General features: G+C 50.0%; 1 protein-coding gene across 1 annotated transcript in view; it reads left to right on the forward strand.

Annotated features, from left to right (window-relative positions):
- Positions 1–19,690: 19,690 nt before the first annotated feature.
- LOC141091347 (retinol dehydrogenase 7-like) overlaps positions 19,691–21,259 on the forward strand; it is a 62,890-nt gene continuing 61,321 nt past the window's right edge. The window contains exon 1 of the mRNA XM_073576888.1: positions 19,691–19,781. The gene's annotated coding sequence lies outside the window, so the exon portion shown is untranslated. The remainder of the gene's footprint in view (positions 19,782–21,259) is intronic.

Raw genomic sequence — 21,259 nt, forward strand, 5'->3', positions numbered from 1 at the left:
CCTTCATCCATCCCACTCAGGGGATCTTCACTCTTCCACTGACTCTGTCAGACTGACTAAATCCTAAACTCTTCCCGCTCTTTTGGTGCCAACTAAACTCCACCCGCCTCCCAGCACGCTTCGTGTTCCAAGCAGGGAGCCACCAAAGGGTGCTTTGCTACACTACTGTGTTGTGAGGGATGCAGGTGTTGGAGTGTGGTCAGGTGTCTCCACCTTATCTAGATGGTGGGGTACCACACCTCAGGAGGAGGTGCAGTACCTCTGTGGCAACTGAACCCTCAGGGGCGCCACACAAACAACCCAATATAAACTATCCAGCCAGTGCTGGCAACTATATGGCCGCGATATGGCCACCTACGAGTCCTGAAATTATAATTAACTATCAACGGAGTTTCACTTATCCTTCTCTGATGTCCTGCAGAGTTGTTGTCTGGAAGGTGTCCGTTCAGAGTCTCAGCCGCTGGGCCCTGCCGACGAGAAGTCGTCGCAGGCTTCGGGTGTTCCTATGCCCAGGTGCAGAAGGGGCACAACAGGCCCCAGGAGAGTTCCTCAGCGTTGGGGCCCCTCTCAGAAACGAGGTGATGGCAGCCGCAGGCCTTGACGTATAGGTCGCACCCGTGGTCTGCAGCGGGGCAGTGGCGGCCGCGGGGTGCAGCGCACAGGCCGCAGCCACGGTGTGGATTGGGACAGTGGCGGCCGCAGGTGGCAGTGCTCAGGCCGCAGCCACGGGACAGAGCGGGGCAGTGGCGGCCACGGGGTGCAGCGTCTGGGCCGCAGCCATGGTGTGGATCAGGGCAGTGGCAGCCGCAGGTGGCAGCACACAGGCCGCAGCTGCAGGATGGAGTGGAGCAGTGGCGGCCACGGGGTGCAGCGTCTGGGCCGCAGTGTGGATCGGGACAGTGGTAGCCATGGGTGGCAGCGCACAGGCCGCGGGACGGAGCGGGGCAGTGGCGGCTGCGGGTCTGAGCATCTGGGCCGCGGGTGGCAGATCTGTGTCTCTTCCTCGCGTTGCTCGGTGCCGTCCTCTCCTTGGATCAGGTGAGCCCCCGTCCTGTCTCTCTGGAAGACGCTGACTCACTCCTGCTCTCCAGCGCCAGCTAGGCTCCTGCTTCCTGCTCCTTGTCTCTCTCCCCGTCGAGTGTCCCCTGCTGGTTTCCTGTGCTCCTTTTATAACCGCTCCACCCCACACTTTCTAGAAGAGTCTCTGGTCCATCCTGTCATTACTTCCCCTGGAAACAGACCCCCTGGGGACCTTGGTGACAGCCCCCTTAGTTCCGGCCCAGTTACATAGCAGTGGCTCTCTCTCTTCTACATGAGTACGATACAATGTTGTGAGGTTTTGTTATTCTACGGGGTCGTGCACTTAACCGATTTTTTCCCTTGGCCCAAGTCTGTCCAATGAAAAAATTGTAGCATGCACGATTTGGATCTCTGTAAAATCAGATCATGGACTGACAGAATGGAGAAGATTGAGGAAATTGTTTTTCCATCTTCTCCAAATCCGAGAAAATCAGATCACACTATGACACATAGTGAACAAAGTCTGATCAGAGTATGATGAGAGTGTGTGATGGAGTTAGCTATCGCTGAGTCGTTTTCTAAAGTGGACCCTCTGGGTCGTGGCACCCACCCACTGAGGGCGAGCAGACCTTGTGAGGAACCACCCCATATACAGGGAGTGTCAGGAGCAAGACCAAGGGGGTGAGCCACCACAACTGCTGGAACCAGATGGCCGGCTCAAGGAAGACACGAGTTTCTGATGACAAGGGACATGCAGGAAACAAGAAAAGACAAGATGTGATTTCAAGGTATCTTCATTAAGGCAAATTCAGGGTAACATCAGGTGCAAAACATGATAACAGAGAAAACACAGCAAGGTGCGTGCGTGGGCACGCCAAGGTCCATAGCATGGTACGTGCCAGGTGGCACGCCTGGATACAGGTAAGGGCTCGATGGCATCGGACTCCGGACAGCTGGCAATGATCGACAGGATCAGGGCATCTGGATGCGGACATCAGCTCCGGACATCAGGCAGCAGTCGTCAAACTTACTATCTCTGGCAGCGATCGGCAGGTTCCGGGCATCTGGCAGGCAAACCAGGGTTCATGCAAGGAGGCACGAGAGAGCTCAAGGCATGGTGCGTGTTAGGGAACACGCCAAGGTCCAAGGCAAAGTTCAAGGCAGGGTGCGTGCTAGGGGCACATCGGGGTCCAAGGCTAGGTGCAAGGCAGGGTGTGTGCTAGGAACACACCAGGGTCCAAGGCAAGGTGCAAGGCAGGGTTCAACACACTAGGCATGGTGCGTGTTTAGGGGACACACCAGGGTTCAAGTTCCAAGGTCCTGAGCGCGCTAGAGAAGCCGCCAAGATTCAAGGTCCTGCGCGTGCTAGAGGCACGCCAGGGGCACAGTACAAAGAATGGTCCTGGCCATGCAAGGAGGCACGCCAGGGTACATGGTTAACAACGGGTCCCACACGTGCTAGGGAACACGTTGGGCTTTGAGGTTCAGGACATAGTCCTGCACACGCAGAAGGGCACGCCGAGGTTCAGGCTAAGGTCCTGTGCGTGCAGAGGGCACGCCAGGGTTCAGGCTAGGGCTAGGACCTGTGCGTGCTAGAAGGAACGCCAGGGTTCAGGCTAAGGCAAGTTCCTGCGTGTGCTAAGAGGCACGCCAGGGTTCAGGCTAGGGCCTGTGTGTGCAGGAGGGCATGACAGTGTACATGGCAGGGCCTGCATGTGCTTTTAGAGAAGCACGGGGAGGTATGCCAAGGAGTAGGCTAGGGCCTGCGCGTGCTAAGAGGTCACGCAATGCACAGTGCGGGGGCAGCGTGGGTGCAAGGAAGCACAGAGCATGGCTGATGCACTGGCTAGCTGGTCGGGCTGAAGCTCAGACCGGCGGGCAAGACTGTGGCGAGCACAGCTGAAGCACAACAGGCGGACACAGCTTAGTCACTGGCCGACGAGCACGGCTGAGGCACAGACAGGTGGGTGAGGGAAGGCCCGGCGTGTGCAAAGGGCACGCGAAGAAACAAGGCAAGGCAAAGTACAGAACAAGGAGTGGAACGTAGGCAGAAGCACGGAGCCGGGTCAGAGAAAGAGTATAGGGCTAGCAGCAGAGCGTAGGCCAAAGCCCAGAGCCGGGTCAAGGGAGAACCTTGAGACTAGCCAGGAAATGTGCCAGAGAGCACCATAGGACAGAGTCTAGCAGTGGAGCGTAGGCCGAAGCCCAGAGCCGGGTCAAGGCAGAACCTTGAGACCAGACATGGAATGTGCTAGCGAGCACCCGAAGGCAGAGTAAGGAAAACCAGGCAAAGACAGGAAACGAGAAAAGTACTATAAGGCTCAGAATAGCAAAGACCAGACATGGTGAAACAGGCAAAGGCAGAGAACATAGGAAGTACTACAAGTCCAAGAATAGCAGAGACAAGAGATGGCGAAACAGGCAAAGGCAGAGAACAGAGGAAGTACTACAAGTTAAAGAATAGCAGAGACAAAACATGGCACAAAAGACAACACAAGACATGGCACGAGACAACAAGCAGAATACAAGCACAGAGCGTGTACAGAGACGCACAACAGGGCAGAGTGCAGGGGCACAGAATACTGGGAGGGACTGAGCAGACCAAGCAGCCATGCAGGGAAGCAACACGATACTCAGGCCCCGACCATAGGAAGGGGCGGTCTGATATAGGGCATTAGCACCTGCACTTCTGGGTCAGGACCAGGAGAGGACTTCCGGTTCAGTTCCACCAGGATCATAGAAAGGCTAGCTAGACCAGATTCTGCTGGACCATAGAGAGGGTCACATGATCAGGGTCTCCAGGACCATCGAGAGGATTGCTGGATCAGATACTGCTGGATATAGAGAGGGTCACATGATCAGGGACTCCAGGACCATAGGGAGGATTGCTGGATCAGATTCTGCTGGACCATAGTGACGATCACAGCAGGCAGAGCAGAGACTGGCACGCACACAGCAACGGCATGCAGCCATGAGGTGAGGTGCGCATGCACACTGCTCCAGGAGTGATGCAGCACAACAGTCATGAGGTGCACGAGCATACTGCTCCAGGGATCATGCAGCATAATAGTCATGAGCTGTGCATGCACACTGCTCCAGGGTTCGTGCAGCACACAAGACATGATGGGCAAGACAGTTAGGTGCGCTTGCACACTGCTCCAGGGGTCATGCGGCATATCAGACATGGCGGGCATGACAGTGTGTGATTAGCATAATCATACCGATTTTCTCAGATGAGAGTGTAATGCTGGTGGGTGTGGACCCACTGAGCCATGAGGCTGCTTTCACATATCAGTTTTTTGGCATCAGTCACAATCCGTTGGATCGACTGATCTGTCGCAGAATGTGAAAAACTGATGCGACGAATCCATTTTTTCGACGAATCCGACTACTGAATCCGTCGAAAAAACGGATCTATGGATATATCTATGGCTATATATATATCTATGGATATATCTATGGATATACAGAATATCTATGGATATATCCATAGATATTCAATTCAAAGAAAACACAGATGAACAGCACCAAGGCACTAATCTACCAGCAACTAGTCCAGGATCAATCACGGGCACACAGTATGCAACATGCTGCTAGGGATAACGGTGCTCCGCAATTTTCTGTGCCAGAGGGGGAAAGCCGATGGCCGGGGGCCAATATTTGTAGCCTGGGAATGGGGTAATACCCATGAACTCACCCAGGCTATGAATATCAGCCCGCAGCTGTCTGCATAGCCTTTACTGGCTATTAAAATAGGGGACCCCCCAAAAAAATGGCGTGAGGTCCCCCTATATTTTATAGCCAGAAAGGCTTTGCAGACACCTGCAGGCTAATATTCATAACCTAGGAAGGAGCCATGGATATTGCCCCCCCCCGCTACAAATACCAGCCCGCAGCCGCCCTAGAAATGGCGCATCTCTAAGATGCAACAATTCTGGCACTTAGCCCCTCTCTTCCCACTGCCGCGTAGCTGTGGCATATGGGGTAATATGGGGTTAATGTCACCCACCTTGCTATTGAAAGGTGACATTAGGCCCGGTTAATAATGGAGAGGCGTCAATAAGACACCTATCCATTATTAATCCTATAGTAGGAAAGGGTTAAGAAAAAAAGACACAGCCAGAAAAAAGAATTTTAATTAAATAAAATACGACACGATTTTTCATAATTTTTATTGTACGCCCCAGATCCTGGCGAAACCATCGATCACCTGCGACAAAATTGAAAAAAACAAACCAACCTATACTTACCTCTTCTACGCAGTCCCTCTTTAAAAACGAGAGCCCCATGACGACCTCCCCTATAGAGCTGTCACATCAGTAGATGTGACCTCTCTATAGGCCTCCAATGACACACTGACCGGAGATAACCCTTCGGCAGTGTGTCATCGGAGATAAACCTCTCGCTTTATTGCACTACAGTGTGAGAAAATTCTCATGCTGTAGTGCCGCAAAATAAATGTTTAACTCCATATCAGCATGGGTTTATGAGTAATCGCTCCTGTCAAACCAATCTAATCCATTTTTATGAAGTAAGCTATAGACTTGACCAAGGTGAGTCTTTGGACATGGTATATTTTGATCTTTCCAAAGCATTTGATACTGTGCCACACAAGAGGTACACAAAATGAGAATGCTGGGTCTGGGGGAAAATCTGTGTAAATGGGTAAGTAACTGGCATAGTGATAGAGAGCAGAGGAAGGTTATAAATGGTATATTTTCTATCTGGGTCACTGTGACCAGTGGGGTACAGCAGGGGTTGGTGTTGGGACCTATTCTCTTCAACATATTTATTAACAATCTGGTAGAAGGTTTAGGCCTCTTTCACACTTCCGTTTTTTTACAATCGGTCAAAATCCGCCAGGTTTTTAAAAAAACAGATCCGCAATTTTTTTTAGCGGATCCGTTTTTTTCCCCATTGAGTTGCATTACTGGCGGATCTTGACGGATGGCCATCCGTTGGATCCGTTTTTGTGAGGATCCGCCAAATTTTTTTCATCCGCCGGCATGCCTGGACGGACCATGCAACGTTTTTTTTGTGGTTGGATCCGCATTTTCCAGTGTGCATGCCCGGAGAAAGGAAGTCAGGGAGAAAATTAACCCTGAAATCCTTTCTGGCGGAGGAAAACAATTCATTCTCTCTCTCTCTCTCTCTCTCTCTCTCTCTCTTTAAGTTTCCTCATTTTGCGGATCCGTCAAAATACGGATCCTGTGGCATCTGTTCACATCAGTTAGGAACGGATCCGCTTGTCTGCCTTTTTGGCGGATTTTAACTGACACAAAAAACTGAGGTGTGAAAGAGGAGAGAGAGAATTTTTTTGTCCGGCACCCAGAAAGAATTTCGGGTTAAAACAGTGTGTGGAGGATCCGCCAGAGAAAAAAACGTTGCAAGCTCCGTTTGGAAATCTTTGAGGATGGTAACGGACAGCAACATTATGGCGGATCCTCACAAAAACGGATGCAACGGATGGCAATCCGTCACAATCCGCCAATAATGGAAGTCAATGGGGAAAAAAACGGATCCTCAAAAAAAATTGCGGATCCGTTTTTTTCAAAACCTGGCGGATTGTGACTGATTGTAAAAAACTGAAGTGTGAAAGAGGCCTAAGTTGGAAACTTGGGCCGAAACGTGGCAGATGCAGTTTAACAATGATAAATGTAAGGTTATACACATGGGAAGATGGAATCAATATCACCATTACACTCTGAACAAGAAACCACTGGGTAAAGCTGACATGGAGAAAGACTTAGGGATCCTAGTTAATGGTAAGCATACGTGGAGCGGCCAGTGCCAGGCAGAAACTGACAAGGCAAACAGTATCATGGGGTGCATTAAAAGAGGTCTGGATACACATGATGAGAGCATTATACTGCCTCTGTACAAATCCCTGGTTAGACCGCACATGAAGTACTGTGTACAGTTTTGGGCACTGGTGCTCAGGAAGGATATAATGGAACTAGAGCATGTACAAAGGAGGGCAACAAAATTAATAAAGGGGATGGGGGTGTGGCGCCCCCAGGAGTATGGTCGCCACAGTGGCATTGCCTTCCTCCTAGGGAGTGTGATGTCATGCTTGGAAGCAATAAAGGATCTCTCTAGCAGTTAACCACAACACACAACACAGTTTCCATTCCAGGTCAGCAGAGGGAGCTCTGAACCAAAACTGGGGGAGGAGCTACTCTCTGGGGGCCAGGAGGGAAAATTAGAGGGCGTTCGTGTGAGGAGGGCAACGTGTGTGGACGTGGAGGAGAAGAGCTGGGAGATTGAGCAGAGAGTTCGGCTCATTCCCAGCTATAGCGCATGATCTGGAGCCCGGTCTCCAAGGCTGTATGGACACTGATGGTCCTGCAACAGAAACCGGAGGAATAGGAAGCTGCAAATGCTCTATTCCCACATAAGACTCGGAGCCACAACAGCGACGTGTGAGCCAGAAGAAGAAGGCTACAGCTGTCTGCCATACGAGGGAGTTCTAAAGAGAATAATTAAGTGGAACTTCAGTGTAACACAGTACTGCAAGTACCTAAAAATAAGCGCTAGGAAGGAGACTACACAACCCATCTGCATAGAGAGATTCCTAAATTGCTTCCAGGCTAGCCAGCTCCTGTGCCATCTGTAATCTGGACCCTGGACTGCATTGGCCAAGCAAAGTAAAGGTAAAGAAACTGCACCCTGTTGTGTCCTTGCCTTCTTCCTGAAACCCCGTCAGCACTGCTTCATCCCTGTGCCAGACACTGCACCCTCTTCCTCAACACCTATCCTCACTGCCCTGGGATTACAGCTGTACCTGTGGGGAGCTAATACACCTTGCTGTCTTACACCATCTGTCCCAGAGGATCTGCCGGCAGCGTCGGCTTAACCCCCTATTTGCGAGCACCACAGGTGGCGTCACGAATCATTCACTCATAAACTTTATTCCATCACTTAACCCCTTTTACATGGGCGCCCAGGGCCACGGACCGGGTCACCGCTGCTGTGACATTCCTCTTTGAGAGACCGGCCCGGTACCGAGCACCCCACGGCCCTGGGAGGGCGACCCATTTTGGCATCACGAACAGGATAAACAGAGCTCGGTGTCCCCCCCGGTGTCCCCAGGTCATGTGTGCCAGAGACTGTGTTGTGTGCCACAGACTGTCGGCGCCATTGCCACGCTGCTTGGCGTGCGTGGGAAACCAAAGGGGCGGGCCATCATGGGCGGAGCCAGCCGAAGAGCGCGAGAAAGTGAAGCGCTGCGCGGGAAGAGGCCAGCGCGCGAGAAGTGAGAAGCCGAGGCCTGCAGCCCCTGCATCCCCCGATCGTCCAGCTGGTGGAGCGGTAACTGGTAAGCCAGCACAACCCAGGGCCTGGCCAACATTAACTAGGGGGGAAGAGAATGTCTGAAGCAAGAGCAGACGCAGCGGCGGACGTCACTGCAAACCCCACAGCGCCACAATCTGCAGGGCCCAGCGCAGCTGCGGCTCCCATAGCGCCGCTGCATCCAGCAGCCAGCGCTGCCTCCACAGCGCCACAAGAATCAGCGCCCACCGCAGCAGTCCCCATAATACCACTGTCCATGCCCTATATACCGGGAGTGGCCTGGCTACCGCAGTACTCAGGTGAGTCACATACCCTGAGTGAATTCAAAGAGAGGCTGTGCAGTTTGTTTGAGGTGTATCTGAAAACCAAAAAGTGAACATCCTTATTGGGCAGCTAACTGGTGCAGCACAGAGGGAAGTAAAAGCCTGGCAGGACAGTGCTAAAGAGACTGTTAAAAAGATTCTGGCCAAGCTAAAAAGCACCTTTGAGACACGCACTGCATCTGAAAAAAAGATGAGATTCTTTGGGTGTAAGCAGAGAGTGCAGGACGGTATACGGGACTATGCACTTAGCCTGCAGGAGGCGCTGCGAGCCATAAAGCAGATTGACCCAGACAGTGTGAAAGATGGAGACAGACTGTTAAAGGAGCAATTAATTGAGGGGCTCCTATCCAGTACCCACAGAGCACAGCTGCGCATCATAGCCCTATAAAACCCTGACCTAGACTTTGCAGACTTCAAAGACAGGGCTATTCGGGTGCTGCATGAACCAAATGTCAGCCGTCCAACGCCCCCTAGGCGCCCAGCGATCACATACCATCAAGAAGCAGCATCTTTCCCTCTCAGCCCTGTGGAGGCTGATGCACAGACTCTGGACAAAGACCCATCTGCCGAACTGAGTCTTCAGGTCCAGGAGCTGACCAAAAATATGGCAGCACTTGCCAAAACTGTGCAGTCCCTGCAGGTGTCATGAAAGGAGAAGATCTAGCTGGTCTCCAGTCCAGAGGATGCCCCATGGCTACGGAAGAAGAGGATCCCGTCATGCCGAGGGAGAGACAACGATCGCTATGACCTGGACAGACGTCCCATCTGTCGTCGCTGCTGCAAGGCAGGCCACATCGCAAGATTCTGTTATTTAAACGAGCAACCCCTGGGGCAGAGGGCCAACCCCCAGGAGTAGGACCACAAGGCCCAAAGAACTGGCGAGCCAAGTATGTTGGAGGGCGACCGATCCTTCCAGTGGTGACTGACGGCATCCCCATGAACGCTTTGCTGGACACTGGCTCTCAGGTGACAACTATGCCATATATCCTTTACAAGCGGTATTGGGCTGACTCTGAATTTACTCGCGGCCCAAGTGATGAACTGACAGTAATTGCCAGCAATGGTCAGTCTTTGCCGCAAGTAGGATGTAAAGAGATTACTATTAAAGTGGGGCGAGTAGAGTTAAAGTCCCAAGGTCTGATAGTTGTAGACATTGATCGACGAGAATGTAACCCAATGATGACCCTAGGTACTAATGTGATTGAAAATTTTCTTGCCGAGGTTATTGTTTTGTTGCAACAGGTAGCCGAGACTGCTGGTTCCCATGAACAACGAGTCCTGCAGAGGGAGATCAAGGCCCTGATGCAAAGACAGCAGGTAGAACTGTCTGGCGGAGAAATTGGCAGCGTCAGAGTGAGTGATTTTTTCCCCATTGCGATACCCCCAGATGTGAAATGTTAATTTGGTGTCGGGCAGCCATAGGCCTCAGAGGGAAAGATTACTAAGCCTTGGTAGAGGCAGTGTACTCTGATAGCAGGCCCACTGTCCTGACAGCCAGAGGGGTAGTTGATGTCCGTAAAGGGAGAGTACCTGTACGCCTTTTGAATTATGGGGAAGAGGAGGCCACAATACCTCAGTATGCCACAGTTGCTAAGCTGCTTACTGTCAGTAACAATGCAATACGGGCAGCAGAGTCCTTGGTCTCATCCGACCAGGTGGAGGACAATGGCTCTGTAAAGCAGCTGGAGGAGTGGTGTCAGCAGCTGCAGGTGGGAACTGACTCCACCCCTTCATACCAAAAGAATGGGGTTTACCGAGTGACTCAGGAGTACGAGCGGGTATTCAATAAGCACCCCCTAGACTTTGGGAAGGCAAAAGGGGTTCAACACCATATCCCCACTGGAGATCATGCCCCCATTAAAGAAAGGTACCGGCCTATACCCCCAACACAATACCAATGTGCCAAAAGTATGTTGCGGGAAATGAGGGAGGCTGGGGTGATCAGACACAGTTGTAGCCCCTGGGCAGCCCCAATAGTCTTTGTGAAAAAGAAAGATGGTACTATGAGAATGTGTGTTGATTACAGAAAAATTAACAGCATTACACATAGGGATGCCTACCCATTACCCAGAATTGAGGAGTCATTAGCCGCACTTACAACTGCTAACTATTTTTCCACCTTAGATCTCACTAGTGGGTATTGGCAGGTTCCCGTGGCAGAGGCAGACAAGGAGAAAACAGCGTTTACCACCGCAATGGGTCTCTGCGAGTTCAACTACATGCCATTCGGGCTCTGCACCGCCCCTGGGACATTTCAACGTTTAATGGAGTGCTGTCTTGGACACAAGAACTTTGAGACAGTCCTGTTATACCTTGACGATGTCATTGTTTTCTCCAAGACTTATGAGGACCATCTGAAGCACCTGGCTGAGGTGTTTGAAGCCTTGTCCAACTTTGGCCTGAAAGTGAAGCCATCCAAATGCCACCTCCTGAAGCCCAAGGTACAGTACCTCGGTCATGTAGTGAGTGCAGAAGGTGTGGCACCGGATCCTGACAAAGTCACTGTCATCCGGGACTGGCAGAAGCGCAGCAACCTCCATGAGGTACGTCAATTCCTCGGGTTGGTAGGCTACTACCGAAGGTTCATCAATGGCTTCTCTGAGATAGCCACCCCTATGCGAAATCTTCTGTTGGGCCAGCCCAAGAAAGCCAGGAAGAAGAGTCCTACATTTGAATGGAATGAGCAACTGGAGAAGTCCTTCACTCAATTGAAGATGGCTCTCACAGGAGATGAAGTTCTGGCCTACCCAGATTATGACCAACCATTTGTGTTGTATACTGATGCCAGCAATGTGGGACTGGGAGCAGTACTGTCACAGGTACAGAATGGCAAAGAAAGAGTGATCTCCTACGCCACCAGGAAGCTTTGTCCCACTGAAAGGAACCCTGACAACTACAGTTCCTTCAAACTGGAGTTCCTCGCCATAGTCTGGGCTGTGACTGAACGATTCAAGCATTACCTAGCTTTAGCCAAGTTTACCATCTTCACGGACAACAACCCGTTGACTCACTTGGAAACTGCCAAACTAGGTGCACTGGAGCAGCGATGGATGGCCCGGCTGTCTACTGTAACTACGAATTCACCATCAAGTACCGAGCGGGGCACAAGAATGCCAATGCTGATACTCTGTCCAGAATGCCTAATCTGCCAGATGCAGGAGAAGACCCTGAGGCACTCGAAGTAATAGAGTTACCTGCCTTCCACCGGCCAATTGCAGCCCAACGTGCCCAAGGAGTGAGAAACAGACGGTCAATCGTGAAAGAGGCCACCCCAAATCCATTGCCTCATCATGACTGGGCTGAAACGCAGGATAGCGATCCTGCAGTCCGCCTGGTAAAGGAGCTACTGTCACAAGCTGACTCACGCCTAGATCTAGATGCTCCTGAAGAAACCCAGCAGTTGTGGAAGGAAAGAGGTCGGCTGTTCATCCATGAGGGAAAGCTGTGTCGGAGGAGTATCAATGCCCGCACTCATGAGTTGGTCTGGCAAGTGGTAGTCCCAAAGAGGGAGGCATCAATGGTCTTAGAAGCCTATCACAATGGAGCTGGACACTTCGGATGGAAGAAGTTGGAGGCCTTGCTCCGGGAGAGATTCTACTGGGCTGGAATGAGGAAGGCCATTGAAAATTGGTGCCGGGAGTGTGGACAATGCAATCTGCGCAGAAAGGATCGTAAGAGCCAGCGAGCTCCTTTGCAGCCAATAATAACCAAACAGCCACTCGAGTTGGTCGCCCTGGACCATCTGAAGCTGGTTCCAAGCCGTTCAGGCTGCGTTTATGCTCTTACCATCGTTGACCACTACTGGAGATTCCTGATAGTCGTGCATGTCAAGGATCAAACAGCCAGGACAGCAGCCAGAGCATTCCAACAGCACTTTTGTCGACCACACGGATATCCCGAGCAAGTGCTTACAGATAAAGATCCGGCCTTTGAGGCAGAAGTGTTCCAGGAATTCTGTAATTTGTACAGTTGCAAGAAGATCAGGACAGCACCGCACCATCCACAGACCAATGGCATGTCTGAAAGGATGAATCAGGTGGTGATCGACCTACTGAAGACCTTGCCTTTGGAAGAGAGGAATCTGTGGCCAGAGAAGTTGCCAGATCTGGTAGACCTCTACAATCACATACCTGTGAATTCCACCAACTGCACTCCAGCCTACCTAATGAGAGCGAGGCCTGGCAAGTTGCCTATTGCTTTGGATATGGGAGTCCTTACACCTGAGGTAACATCACCAGATGCTGACTGGGATACAGAGCGGCAGCAGCAATACCGAAGAGTACAAGAGTGTGTAGAAAAGAGTCTAGATCAGGCGAGACAACAGCAGGAGAAGAACTACAATCAACATGCACCTGCAGTTCCCTTGTCACCAGGAGAACAAGTCCTAAAGAGGAAAAGGAGGATGCATAAATTGGATGACCAATGGGAAGCTGAACCCTACACCGTCTTACCATCAAACTTCGACAACACCAAAGTGTGCCTTATCAGTAAGGATGGAGGTGAAACATCATCAGCAGTATCGAGGGATCATCTGAAACTGTGCCCTGACCAGCTAAAGGAAAGGATGGGAGAACCAAACAACCTTCAACCCCTAGAAGAAGAAGAAAAGGTCAGCACTGTACTCGGAGAATTTCCTGCAAACTGGACAAGAATGGATCAAGCCATCATAGTTCCTGTCCTAATCATTCCCCAGCCTACTGCAACTGAAGTAGCAGAGACTCAAGACAACTCTGAAAATCAGGAAGTTCAGGCAGCGGATGCCACACCAGCAGTGGAGTCAGAGAATCTTCGCCCTGCCAGTGGTGAATCTGTCATGCCCACAGTGAGTCTAAGAGTTTGCAGACGGCTACTATCCAGTTTACCCATACCAGTGCTACGTAGGTCTGTCCGTAGTACCCAAGGTATTCCACCCTTAAGGTTCCTCAAATAGATAAGTTTTGTAAATGTTAATCTGTAAATATGCAACGTTTCAAGTTTTGTGCCTACAGAGACTCTGTAAGACTTTTCAGATATTTTATTTTGTTTCAATAGACAATTGGACCACAGGACTATGTTTGGTGAAAACTCTACTTGTAAATAGTTTACCAACTTGCTCAGGAATTGGACCATGGACATTGACGCTTGGACTAATCATCATCAGGACTATTTTTGAGCTTTGGGTTTTTCTTTTTGTGTTTTTGTATTTTTCACTTTTGGAAATCTTGCTATATTTATAATTGTTTATATGTTTACATGTTTTCTCTTCAGTCCGGGAGTACTGAATTGCACTAGGGGGGAATGTGGCGCCCCCAGGAGTATGGTCACCACAGTGGCATTGCCTTCCTCTAAGGGAGTGTGATGCCATGCTTGGAAGCAATAAAGGATCTCTCTAGCAGTTAATCACAACACACAACACAGTTTCCATTCCAGGTCAGCAGAGGGAGCTCTGAACCAAAACTGGGGGAGGAGCTACTCTCTGGGGGCCAGGAGGGAAAATTAGAGGGAGTTTGTGTTAGGAGGCAATGTGTGTGGACGTGGAGGAGAAGAGCTGGGAGATTGAGCAGAGAGTTCAGGCTCATTCCCGGCTATAGCGCATGATCTGGAGCCTGGTCTCCAAGGCTGTACGGACACTGATGGTCCTGCAACAGAAACCGGAGGAATAGGAAGCTGCAAATGCTCTATTCCCACATAAGACTCAGAGCCACAACAGCGACGTGTGAGCCAGAAGAAGAAGGCTACAGCTGTCTGCCATACAAGGGAGTTCTAAAGAGAATAAGCAAGTGGCACTTCAGTGTAACACAGTACTGCAAGTACCTAAATATAAGCGCTAGGAAGGAGATTACACAACCCATCTGCATAGAGAGATTCCTAAGTTGCTTCCAGGCTAGCCAGCTCCTGTGCCATTGGCGCCCAGGGCCTCGGACAGGGTCACTGCTGCTGTGACATTCCCCTTTGAGAGACTGGCCCAGTACCGAGTACCCCACAGCCCTGGGAGGGCGACCCAGGGGAGCTACAATACCCAGAGAGATTAGAAAAATTAGGATTATTTAGTCTAAAAAAAAGACGACTGATTGATGATCTAACAACCATGTATAAGTATATAAGGGGACAATACAAATATCTCTCTGAGGATTTGTTTATACCAAGGAATGTGATGGTCACAAGGGGTCATTCTCTGCGTCTGGAGGAGAGAAGTTTTTTTCACCAACATAGAAGAGGATTCTTTACCGTTAGGGCAGTGAGAATCTGGAATTCCTTGCCTGAGGAGGTGATGATGGAAAACTCAGTCGAGGGATTCAAGAGAGGCCTGTATGTCTTCCTGGAGCGTAACACTATTGTATCTTACAGTTATTAGGTTCTTTAGAAGGATGTAGATCTGGGGATTTATTCTGACGGAATATAGGCTGAACTGGATGGACAAATGTGTTTTTTTGGCCTTGCTAACTATGTTACTCTATTACTATGTTACTGGACACTATTATTATTATTATTATCTATTTATATAGCATCATTGATTCCATGGTCCTGTACATGAGTAGAGGTTACATACAAATTACAGATATCACAGTAAACAAACTAACAATGAGACTTACATTCTACAGGATGGCGGGGAAGGAGACAGTAGGTTGGGGGGTTGCAGTAGCTCCTGTGTTGGTGAGGCGGTAGCTCCGGTAGTGGTGAGGAGGCTGTGGGGTCATTGCATGCTGTAAGCTTTCCTGAAGATGTGGGTTTTCAGGTTCCGTTTGAAGGATCCAAATGTGGTAGATAGACGGACGTGTTGGAGCACTGATTTCCAGAGGATGGGGGATATTAGGGAGAAGTCTTGGAGCGATTAGGTGAGGAATGAATAAGTGTGGAGGAGAGAAGGAAGTCTTGGGAAACCCGGAGTTTACGTGAGGGGAGATATTGGGAGATTAGTTCGGAGATATATGGAGGAGGCAGGTTATGGATGGCTTTGTTGGTAAGTATTAGTAATTTGAACAGGATGTGCAATGGGAATGGGAGCCAGTAAAGAGATTTGCAGAGGGGAGGACTATCAAGTAGAGATGAATAAGTAAGGCAGCAGAGTTAAGGATGGACTGGAGAGGTGCGAGAGTGTTCAGGGAGGCCACAGAGGAGGATGTTGCAGTAGTCGAGGCAGAAGATGATGAGGGCATGCACAAGCATTTTAGTAGATTGAGAGTTGATGAAAGGATGGATTCTGGAAATAATTTTGAGCTGGAGGCAACAGGAGATGGAAAGAGCTTGGATGTGCGGTTTGAAGGACAGGGCAGAGTCAAGGGTTACTCTGAGGCAGCGGACTTCTGGTACGGGGAAAGCGTAATGTCATTTATTGTGATAAATATTTCAGGTAAGAAAGATCTGTGAGATGGAGGAGAGATGATGAGTTCAGATTTGTCCACACTGAGTTTGAGGAAGCGAGAGGAGAAGAAGGAGGATATGACTGATAGACACTCCGGAATTATGGACAGCAGAGAGGTGACATCTGGGCCAGAGAGGTAGATCTGAGTGTCATCAGCATAAAGGTGGTACTGGAATCCATGGGACTTTGAGTTTTCCCAGGCCAAGTGTGCAGATTGACAAGAGTAGGGGTCCTAGAACAGAGCCTTGGGGGGACTCTAACAGAGAAAGGGTGGGATGAGGAGGTAGTGTGGGAGTGGGAGATGCTGAATGTGCGGTTGGAAAGGTACGATGAGATCCAGGATAGTGCGAGGTCTTTGATGCCAAAGGAAGAGAGGATCTGTAGTAGGAGACAGTGGTCAACTGTGTCGAAAGCAGAAGACAGGTCTAGAAGGAGGAGCATAGAGTATTGTCCATTAGCTTTGCTTGTAAGTAGGTCATTAGTAATTTTGGTCAGGGCAGTCTCAGTGGAGTGATGGGGACGGAAGTCAGATTGTAGATTTTCAAAGAGCAAGTTAGATGAGAGGTGGGAAGAAAGTTCAGCGTGGACGTGCTGCTCAAGGAGTTTGGAAGGGAATAGGAGCAGCGATATTGGGCGATAGCTGGACATAGCGATTGGGTCTACGGTTGGCTTTTTAAGGACAGGCATGATTGTGGCATGTTTGAAAGCAGAAGGGAAGGTACCAGAAGTTAATGATAGGTTGAAGACATGGGTTAGGGATGGGATAAGTGTGGTGGAGAGGTTGGGGGGGAGGGGGGATGGGATGGGGACTAGTGCACAAGTGGTGAGGTGTGATTTGGAGAGGAGACATTTAAGCTCCCCTTCAGTCATGTTGCAGAGGGAAGTTATGGGGAGGGGCATAGGTCTGGTATACAAAGGGGTTGTGGTGGTTGAACAATAAAGACTTACCTTGTTTGGTCAATCTGATTTTTGAAGTGTCTGGCAAAGTCCTCAGTAGAGATGAAGAAGATTGGAGGAAGCAGTGGTGGGCAGAGGAGGGAGTTCAAAGTTTTGAATAACTGTTTGGGGCTGTAGGATAGGGAAGATACGAGGGTTGAGAAGTAGGCCAGTTTAGCAGAGGTGATGGCAGATTTGAAAGCGAATGTTGCTTGTTTAAGTGCAGTGAAATCATCTTGCAAATTTGTTTTCTTCCAACGTCACTCTGCAACCCTGGACAACCCTGGTATGTCGCATTTTGCCATGAACGAGAGGGGCGACCGTGTCAATAGCTGATGCGAGGTTTCTGCGGGGGAGCGCATGTTGCTGGACATGAGAGACAGGTGAGGAGGACAGGGATGAGAAAGTGAGTAGATAGTGGTCAGATAGAGGGAGAGGGGAGGTTGTGAAGTTAGATAGAGAGCAGAAACGGGTGAAGATCAGGTCTAATGTATGTCCGTCTGTGTGGGTGGCTGAGAGGACCACTGAATAAGTTCAAAAGACGAAGTAAGGGACATGAGTTTGGAGGCTGTTGAGTGAAAGGTATCAGTAGGGATGTTGATGTCACCCATGATGATAGTGGGAACTTCAGTGGAAAGAAAGTATTGACCAATTCTCTACCTGGCTTCTTTAAAGGCAGTGGCCGGGCCCAGAGGTCGGTATATGACGGCCACTTGGAAGTTGCAGGGAGAATAGATGCGGACAGATGGAGCGAGTATTCCAAAGTGCTCAAAGAGAGGGAGTGTCACGGCCCCCGTGCCTCCAGCCATGCGCCGCGCCGCCCCCCCATCGCGAGCGCTCATTCTTACCCGGCGCCGCAGCCTCGCTCTCCCCTGCTCCAGCGTCGCTGCCCTCCTCTGACCGGCCCGCGGCCTGTGACGTCATTGCGTGCTCTGCGCATGCGTCATAGGCCGCAGCCGGCCCTCTGCCTATGATCTTATCGGCCGGCGGTGCCCTTACCCGGTAACACTGCCGGACCAATGGGGGCACATCTGCAGCTATATCAGGCCACCCTCCCTTAATGGAGGCGCCTGATCGTTGTTGTTCTGACATCCATCCAGGTCCTGTGGATTGCCTAGCAGCTTCCACTCCCTCTCACTGCCTTGTGCTTCCTTGCAGTCCTGCATACCTGCTGTCCTACTCCGGCCCTGCCTGTCCGTGTCCGCACCTGCAGTCCTGTTCCAGTCCAGCCTACCCATGTCCGTACCTGCTGTTCTACTCCGGCCCTGCCTGTCCGTGTCCGCACCTGCAGTCCTGTTCCAGTCCAGCCTACCCGTGTCCGTACCTGCTGTCCTACTCCGGTCCTGCCTGTCCGTGTCCGCACCTGCAGTTCTGTTCCAGTCTAGCCTACCCGTGTCCGTACCTGCTGTCCTACTGTGGTCCTGCCTGTCCGTGTCCGCACCTGCAGTCCTGTTCCAGTCCAGCCTACCCGTGTTCGTACCTGCTGTCCTACTCTGGTCCTGCCTGTCTGTGTCCGCACCTGCAGTCCTGTTCCAGTCCAGCCTACCCGTGTCCGTACCTGCAGTCCTACTCCGGTCCTGCCTGTCGGTGTCCGCACCTGCAGTCCTGTTCCAGTCCAGCCTACCCGTGTTTGTATCTACTGTTCTACTCCAGACCTACCTTCCCGTATAAGTCCCCGCACTCCACTCCGAGCCACCCCTCTTGGTTCTGGCTGCCGTGGCATTCGAACCCCTGGACCTGCTCCTAACGATCCCTGTATAGGGGTCGGTTCCACCTGGTTGCTCATCCGGGGTCACTCGGTGTCACGGTCCAGAGGGTCCACTCCAGGAAGTCCGCCTTGCCCAGTACAAAGCTAACAGGGAGCAGGGGGTGGGCGTCAGGTGCGTGGGTTTTACGTTGGAGAGATTGCGGTAGTTGTGCACACAGGCCTGGCGGAGCAGAACCCTGCTATGGACATTTGTATTTTCTTTGCCTGATCTAAAGGCTGTTTGTTTTCTGTTTTTAATTCTGAGGATTTATGAGAGAATAAACCCACATGAACTTTCAAAGGAACAAGCCTCCTGTTTTCCTCCCATCACACCCAAGTGAGTAAAACCCCTACATAGCTTAAAAAGTTTCATGGGTATTACTAAGCATGAACTTTACCATGATAAAATCTTTGCCATGATGAATTCACTCACGCATTTCTCGCGACAAACCACCCTTAGGCCACATGCACACATTCAGTATTTGGTGAATTTTTTACCCCAGTATTTGTAAGCAAAAACCAGAAGTGGGTGATAAATGCAGAAGTGGTGCAAATGTTTCTATTATGCATTTCCTCTGAACGTTCCCCTCCTGGTTTTGGCTTACAAATACTGTAGTAAAAAACTCACCAAATACTCAATGTGTGCATGTGGCCTTAGTCTTGATATATTGATACACTTCTTACTGACACTGGAATAGTATTTAAACCACAACAGCAAATCACATGTGACCATGCATGATTAAGTGGCATTGTTAATAGGTGAAAAATAGTATACACCATGTGATTAGTCAAACTTGCTGGATTCTCAATACATGCACAATAGTGTGATTTTGTTTATATATATATATATTATGTGAAACTGTACATCAAGCATATATCACTTACATAGCGTGACTGATCCCAGCGATTTCATTTACAATATTTATCGCTAGACCACAATGCCTAAGGATGTTATATTAGGGGCGGAGCAAGTAACCAAAGGTCATATGGGAAACCTTGAAACAAGACAGGAGGATTTGCTTATCTCATGTTTATCTCGAGGCAATGAACGCAAGCTCTTATAGAGGCTGCGATAAGTGTTTGAACTTGCAGGTAGCAGGTGAAGAAGGAAGTTTGTAAGGTAAGGGATTGTAATAATTTCTTTTTTCTTCCTGTTTAGCAAAAATTGGAATTACAGAACTGAAAAACAAACATAGAAGAAAATCTTTTATGAAATGTTTTGCTTGGACGCTTTGCAATGCACAGTTTCTGTGTCACATTATAATGAGTAAAGTCTCATTCAATTATCTGTGATTCTTGTAGAAGTTTTATTCACGGATATTACACACACACTCATTAAAGTTTAAGGGCATTTTTTCATGTCCAATTTTTTTTTTTTGGGGGGGCGGCCCCTGTGCAAGAAATGTGTCTGGGCCCCTTTTATCGCGACAAAGCTACAAATATATATACTAACTGAAGAGCTTGGCACTGCCCGGGCATAGTAACTAACTGTGGTTAGTTATAACAAATTATAATTATCCTCCATCCCATAGTCCTGTGCCCATATACCCATCATACATATCCTCCATCCCATAGTCGAGTGCCCATATACCCATCACACATCCTCCATCCCAAAGTCCCATGCCCATATACCCTCCATACATATTCTCCATCCCATAGTGCCATGCCCATGTACCCATCATACATATCCTCCATCCCATATTCGAGTGCCCATATACCCATCATACATATTCGCCATCCCATAGTTGAGTGCCCATATACCCATCACACATCCTTCATCTCATAGTCCCATGCCCATAAACCCATCATACATATCCTCCATCCCATAGTCCCATGCCCATATACCCATCATACATATTCTCCATCCCATAGTGCCATGCCCATGTACCCATCATACATATTCGCCATCCCATAGTCGAGTGCCCATATACCCATCATACATATTCACCATCCCATAGTCGAGTGCCCATATACCCATCACACATCCTTCATCTCATAGTCCCATGCCCATAAACCCATCATACATATCCTCCATCCCATAGTCCCATGCCCATATGCCCATCATACATGTCCTCCATCCCATAATCCAGTGCCCATATACCCATCACACATATGCCATCCCATAGTCCCATGCCCATGTGCCCATCATACATATCCTCCATCCCATAGTCCCGTGCCCATATACCCATCATACATATCCGCCATCCCATAGTCCCGAGATGTGAGAGTCTCCTGAAGTGAGTGTCCCTCACTGCTAAGTATTTGGGACAGTGTAGCAGGAAGTGTGTCTCATCCTCCAGGGCCTCCTGGTCACAGTGTAGGCACAGTCTTTCCTCCCTGGGCTTGTAGCTCTGCCTGTGTCGGCCAGATTCGATGGCCAGACTGTGGGCACTGAGTCTATATCGGCTCAGGATCTTGCGGTCTCTGGGGTCTGGAAGTTTGTCCAGGTATGGGGCCAGTCTGTAGTCTCTCTGTAGACTCCGGTACATGGTCAGTTCCTGTGAGCTGATGATGTCGTTCTTCCAGTCACTTACGTACCTCTCCTGGCCTTCGTCTACCATCTTCCTGATTTTGGCTTTTGTCAGGTTGTTGTGATTG

Source organism: Dendrobates tinctorius, unplaced genomic scaffold (genome assembly GCF_039654945.1).
Source record: "Dendrobates tinctorius isolate UK_male_01 unplaced genomic scaffold, ASM3965494v1 ptg000051l, whole genome shotgun sequence".
Lineage (NCBI taxonomy): Eukaryota > Metazoa > Chordata > Amphibia > Anura > Dendrobatidae > Dendrobates > Dendrobates tinctorius.